The following is a 7,067-nucleotide window of genomic DNA, read 5'->3' on the forward strand; positions in this document are numbered from 1 at the left end:
TTATGGCCAAATATTTGGAAGAAATATCATAAGCTAAATCTATCTTTGAAATATTACTATTGAAATAAGCATATCATATGCTATGTGACTTCCTTTAGTTAAAAAAAAACAAACATGTATAGAAGTTTTTCCTTGCACACCATTAAGATTCTGTTTTAAGTGAATTGAAATGTTGCCCATAACACACCTTTGAGTACAATGATTAATGCTATTAATTTTCAAACTATGTTCCAAAGATTTCTTTAGTTTCCAGGGAAGGAAGTGCACAATCCCTATATTTAATTTAGATCTGATCTGTCTTCTCAGACTATGTCTCAGTATCACCACATAAACTGAGATTTTAAAGCACAAAAAAAAATCCCACCAGGGTTTTCCAGTTCCCCAAGTTTAAGAAGCACTGGTGCAGATGATGAAAGCTAGAAATCTGAGTTCTAAATTTAGCTCTGCTACTGACTATGAAACCTGATAACTTACTTTTCTTGTGATTTTTTTCATAGTAAGCTAAGAAAAGGACCCAATAGTCCCATCATCTTGTATATAAAACTTATTGACATTCATTGAGTAAATGATTGTGTATGTTGAAGAAAATATTGACTAATAAATGATTGTAAAGCTTTTAGTAAATGGAAATCATTATGTAAACACATATTAAAGTCATTATATAGAAGGAAGAAAATGAGCATGTAAATATTATATGACAAGAAAAGGCAAATAAAATTTTGCATTGCTCTCATATTTCATAATTAAAAGAAAAATATGTACTGGCAACTTTATTTAATGCTTACCTAAGTGGAACATTAAACAATGTTTTTTTAGAGCCATTCACTTACATAGCTCTTAGATAAAACATATTTGGCCTTCTAATGGAAAATAATAATGCTAACGGTAATCATATGCTGTATTTACATAATATATTTCTTTTGCTGTGCTGGGAGTACTTTCACAGCATTGATCTCATTTTTCTTTTGATGACATTCTTATGAGGTAAGCAGTACACATAGCTGAGTAATAAATACAATGTATAGACTAAAGGACAGCATAAATGATCATTAGAGAAGAAAAAGTGCTAAAATCACAGTTGTCTTACTTTAGAAACACAAGAAATGCACAAAATATATTTCATAAATTTAAATGGCAATATTTGTAGTATTTCTCCTATTACTTAAACTGTGTCTAGTTTTTATTCATGAATCACATACCCTAGTGTATATATATTTTCTATGAATAAATTGCTCTTGTATTATCATTTTATATTTTATATCCACATATATTTCATACTACATTGATATTTAGAGTTCTCAAGTATTTATGAATTGATCAATTTCATTAATTGTATTAAGATTGATGCTCTAAATTTAAATTGTGAATATCTCTCTGATCTATAAGCCATATAGGAAAAATATAAAATAATAAGTCATTCACCTTAAAAAGGTGGTTCAGTCAGTTGAGCTTCTGACTTAGGCTCGGGTCATGATCTCACAGCTCATGGAGCGCGCTGCTGTCAGCGCAGAGCCTGCTTCAGATCTTCTGTTCCTTTCCTGCTTGCGTGTTCTCTCTCAAAAATAAATAAATCTTAAAAAAAAGACAAAGATTTTTATGAGCCATTACAGAATAGAAAAATTTAATGCTTACCATAGCCATTGGGAGAAGGGGTCTGGCACTCCCTTTTCTAAACTCTAGCAATGTCTGCTCCATGGCCACACATTCCTTGAGAAGTATTGCTTGACACCAGAAAGTGTATGCCCTTCCACTGCCCATAAAAATTATTTGATAGGAACTGTGGGAAATACTCTCCAGAGATAGGTTTTAATAAAGCTCCATACTCAGAGAAGCTGGATCAGCATTCTTCAAACAGAAAATTGCAACACATTATGAATTTAAGTTTATTTTAGCATGTCGTAATCAGTATTTATTTAATTAAAATAGTGTATAACCTTTGAATGTATCATATGTAAACCTGTATGTTTTGTGAAGTTTATATTCCTGACATATACATATCCGCATATACAACTGAGCACCAAGTCAGAATACAAAGTGAATGTTTTTCATTTGGTTTCTATTAAAAAAAAAACAAAAAACCTTGAAAGATGAAAAAAAAGTTTGGAACAAACCTGGAAAACCCAACTTCCTTCTTAGCAGAGATATCTATGATATCAACATTGTCACTGTAGGATAAAACTAAGTCCTCATTATTCTCATGTACCTGGTTTGTGTAAGCCAGGAGAATCTGGACAGAAAATTTATCATGAGAGTAAGATGGGGCAGGGGGAGGGGGGGAGGTGTTGCCGGTTGTTGAAAAGGAGAATAAGAGGGAACATGTAAAAATAAACACAAGACAAGCTCCCATTCACAATTTAACCTATTCAAAATGCAAAGAAAAAGCAAAACTAAGAAAGATAACAAAAAAAGAAAAATCAGTAATTAAGATGTTACCATATCCCAACCCAACAGAAGAAAAAGATATGACCTTAAAATAAGAATATTGTAGAAAAATGCTATAAGAACATGGTAAACCAAATGCAGCTTCCACTTCTTCCAATCTCAACTCCAAGGTAACAGTCTCTATGAGCCAAGTAGCATATGAGACCATAGCTCTCTAAGTTGAAGAGAAATACTGGCTTCTGATAGGTTTCCAGAAGAGATGTTAATAAAAGTTTGTTTCCTCCAGATACCTCTCTTTCCCACCACAGGGAAAGCCTTGGAAATGACCAGAAATTATCATATACCCTATCCTCAGGAGAATGGTACTGAGAGGTGTTTGGAGCACTGAAATAATATGTGAATGCGCTGTATCTCTTTGTACTATAGTCTAAGAAAGATCTGGAAGAACAAATTGAGTGTTCCCTGCTGCTGAAGTTCAAAAACTGTGAAACAAATTTGGATCAGGGATGCTTGTTTCAGGGGCCTGCCTCTGTGTTACAGGCGATAATAGCATGCAGAACTTTGTCATAATTTAGTGTACCTTCATAATAAATCTTTATCCAGAAAAAAAAAGCAGTTAGCAATCAGAGATAAGAGAAAAAGGAAATTAAGAAAGAGAGATGGCTGTGAAATAAAGTTGCAGAGGAAGAGAAATATCATCTTGAATAAACAGTAGTAATATAATCAATTTCTGGTGTTAAGAATTTTTTTTAAATAGAGGAATTTAAAAAAGAAAATCGTCACTGTTGAGGTTCAGTATTGCAGACTAGAAAATCATAAGTGGTAATTGAAATACATAGTAATACTAAAACAGGAGAATCAAAAAGCAAGAAGTTTTGAAAGAAGATAAACAGACCTATTTTATGAGGAACAGTTATTCTGAGGGGGAAAAAACAAGGAAAAGAGGTAATATTTAAACATATGATCAAAAAATATTTTCTTGGGTTGAAGAAAAATAATGTGCAGTTGGAAAGGAATAATAAAGTTATAACATGTATGAGATAAAACTTTTGCTATAAAATGGTGACTTCTTAAGCTCTTTGGGTAAACGAAAGTCTCTTACATGTTCCCAGGAAAAAAAGAACACGTTATCTTTTAGATTATACTAAAACTGGAATTGGACTTTTCATCTGTGCCACTGGAAACCAGAAGATGGTGGAGTGTCATTTACAGAACATTAAACAAAATGAACTGCAATACAAGAATCCTACACTCAGTCAAGAAATCATCCTCTTGCTAGAATGAAAAAAAGATATTTAGGGATACATAAGATTCAGAAAATAGATACCAGCTATTTCCCACTAGGAAAATCACTGAGGTGGCTACACAAAAGTCATTCACAAACCCATTCTCATTATCCTCCATGAAGCGTAGAGGCTGTAAAACTGGATTCATCAGTTTCCTCTGTAGATAATATTGTACATACTGCATAATTCTAGCCAATCATTATTTCACAGAAATCTGCTAGTGTCAACTGCTCATTTTCCTCTTGTTTCATGCTTATAATACAAATGGAAATCCCTGGAAGTGAAGTGGGCATCTTGGTACAAAGGCTTTATTCTAAGAATGGAAAAGATAAATGATACAAAGAATCTGGTTATCTGAAGGCACAGCTGAGCCCTGGTCTTCCTACTACTATACATTTTATTACAGGAGATAAATAAAACTATTAGTTGTTTAAAATATTTTTTAGGATTTCTATTATTTGTAGCTGCATATATTGCTAACTGGTACATGTGTACTATATAGACTAGAAATTCTGCCAAAACTAAAATGTGAAATTGGCTAAGTGTAAGAGGTAGGATATATTTGGAAGTGAGGACACTGTCATTACAGTGTGAAAAATTGATGGCCCATGTTTTACAGTGATCATACATTTATGCCATTTGACACATGCTGTATTTTGGGATGTAAGTCATATACCTTGTGAAGGAAATGGTGGGATAATTTCAGAATGCTTATATATCTGGTTACTCAAGGGAATGGTCATTATAGAGTAGTAGTTACATTTGACTGTAAGAGGCAAAGGCATAGAATAATAGCCACAGAAATAGTGTAAGTCAGTGTTATAAGTTTAGTTTCCACATCAGTGGTGTTTTCCTAAGGTGTTTTAACATATTAAATAATCTCATTGAAAAAATACAAAGCGTTATATTTTTATAAGAATAAGATATCTAGTATCAAACTTCACCAATAACTTAGTGACTTAATTCATCATTATAAAACACCCAACAACAAAACAATTGCTTTCAACTGGTGAATAGCTAAACAACTGTGTAATAACTGAAGATGTAATAACTGAATGGTCAGCTATTGCTCATGGGAATGTAAACTGGCACAACCAATTTGCCAAAGAGGTTTATTTTCTACATCTCTACAGTAGAATACTACTTAGCAACAAAGAAAGGACAAAATACTGATACATAGGGGCATGTCTACCACATAAGGAGAAAGTGACTTAAATGGTTACATACTTATAATTCCATTTAAATGACAAAATGTCATTAAAAGACCATATCTTTCTGGAAAAGACAAAAACTTGGGAAAGAAAAGAGATCAGTGGCTACAAAAATTATACATCACATAGTGGCAGCACAAAGGAATTTTGGACTGAGAGGATACAATAGATTAAACTAAGTTCTACACAAAATTCTTATGTTGAGGTCCTAACTCTCAGTGCCTCAGAATACAACCTAATTCAGAGAGAGGGAGCTGAGTTGGAAAATCAAGTTAAAAGAAGGTCACAAGTGTAGACTGTAATCCAATATGACTGGTATCCTGACCAAAACTGAAATTTGGACACAGGCATTGAGAGAAGACAGTATGAAGAGCCATAGGGAGAAGATAACAATACACCCAAAACAAGGAGAGGCCTGGAACAGATTCTGATCACATAGCCCCAAAGGAACCAACCTTGCCTACACCTTGACTTTAGACTTCTAGCCTCAAGAACCATGAAATGGGAAATTTCTGTTGTGTGAGCCATCCAGTTTGTGGTACTTCTGTTACAGAAGCGTCAGCAAGTGAATACAGTATAACAGTACTATATCTTCCTTGTGGTTGTGGTTACATGACTGTGCACATTTGATAGAATTCCTAAATTGTACGTATATGCACACACACAAGTAAATTTTACTGCATTTAGATAAAAAAGTGAATAGCAAAATACCACTTTTTGTTATCTCAAAAAATATAACATTGTAAAATAAAAAAAGGACAAGAGATTTAAGTAAACAATTCACAAAGGAGTTATACAAAGGGCTAATAAGCACACGAAAAGATGTTCAAAATCATTAGTCATTAGGGAAATTCTAAGTAAAACTGCAAGAAGCTATCACTGTATACCCATTATAATGGCTAAAATTAGTAAATATTTGCAATGTTCCAGTATTCACAAGAAGATGTAATAACTGAATGGTCAGCTATTGCTCATGGGAATGTAAACTGGCACTACCAATTTGCCAAAGAGGTTTATTTTCTACTTTTTTACCAAGGCCCTGACGTGTTTGCTATTTTTTAAATATCTTATTTTTTAATTTGCGTATAGTTGACACATAACGTTACATTAGTTTCAGGTGTATACTTTGTGATTTGAAATATTATATATTATGCTATCATCTATCTTGTTACATCACTATTACAATATCATTGACTGTATTCTTCATGCTATGATTTTTATTCTCATGAATCATTCATTTCATAACGGGAAGCCTCTAACTCCATTTCTGCTTCATCCATTTTGCCCAGTTTCCTACCCACCCTCTCCATTCCATCAAGCATAAGTTCTCTGAATTTATATGCCTGATTCTGCTTTTTCTTGTTTTTTTTAGATTACACTTGTGAATAGAATTATATGGAATCTTATAGCACTTAGCATAATATCTTCTAGGTGCATCCATGTTGCCTCAAATGACACAATCTCATCCTTTATTATGGCTGTGTAATATTCCATTACAGATGTACATATCTTCCTTATCCATGTATGTATTTATGGGCCCATATGCTTAGACTGATTCCACATCTTGGCTGCTGTAAATAATGCTGCAAGAAACATAGGGATGCATATATCTTTTCAAAATAGTGTTTTGGGGTTTTTTTGGATAAATAACCAAGAAATGGAATTATTGAAACATATATGTTTATTTTTAATTTTTTGGAACCTCCATAATGTTTTCAATAGTAGCTGTACCAATTTAGATTCCCACCTAGGGTTTACAAGGGTTCTGTTTACTTCATATCCTGGACAAAACACATTATTTCCTGTCATTTTGATTTCAGCCATTCCAATTGTTGTAATGTGATATCTCATTGTGGTTTGATTTTTCACTTCCCTGATGATTGGTGATGTTGAGCATCTTTTCATGTGTCTATTGGCCATCTGTATATCTTTATGGAAAAATGTCTATTTAGGTCCTTTGCCCAAGTTTTAATCAGATTGTGTTTTTGAGAGACAGGGAATAGCCAAATATCCAGAGGGATGAATAAGTGTATTCATGAAAGGAATTACCATTTTTGTGGGAAAAAATTGTAGATAATTCTTAGAGCTCACACAGGTCTAGTCTGATCTCAACAGCCAGACAGAAAAACCACTTAATTCATGGAACACTGGGTAAAGTACTTAGCAGTGTTTTGCATCAGCAATGTAA

At 33.2% G+C, this 7,067-nt stretch overlaps 1 long non-coding RNA gene across 1 annotated transcript in view; it reads right to left on the reverse strand.

The window, feature by feature from the left end:
- The window catches only part of LOC144243856 (uncharacterized), a 136,023-nt gene extending 134,455 nt beyond the window's left edge, over positions 1–1,568 (reverse strand). The window contains exon 1 of the long non-coding RNA XR_013338790.1: positions 1,423–1,568. This is a non-coding gene — a long non-coding RNA (uncharacterized LOC144243856). The remainder of the gene's footprint in view (positions 1–1,422) is intronic.
- Between the last annotated feature and the right edge of the window lie 5,499 nt (positions 1,569–7,067).

This window comes from Crocuta crocuta, unplaced genomic scaffold, assembly GCF_008692635.1.
Source record: "Crocuta crocuta isolate KB4526 unplaced genomic scaffold, BGI_CrCroc_1.0 scaffold58, whole genome shotgun sequence".
NCBI lineage: Eukaryota > Metazoa > Chordata > Mammalia > Carnivora > Hyaenidae > Crocuta > Crocuta crocuta.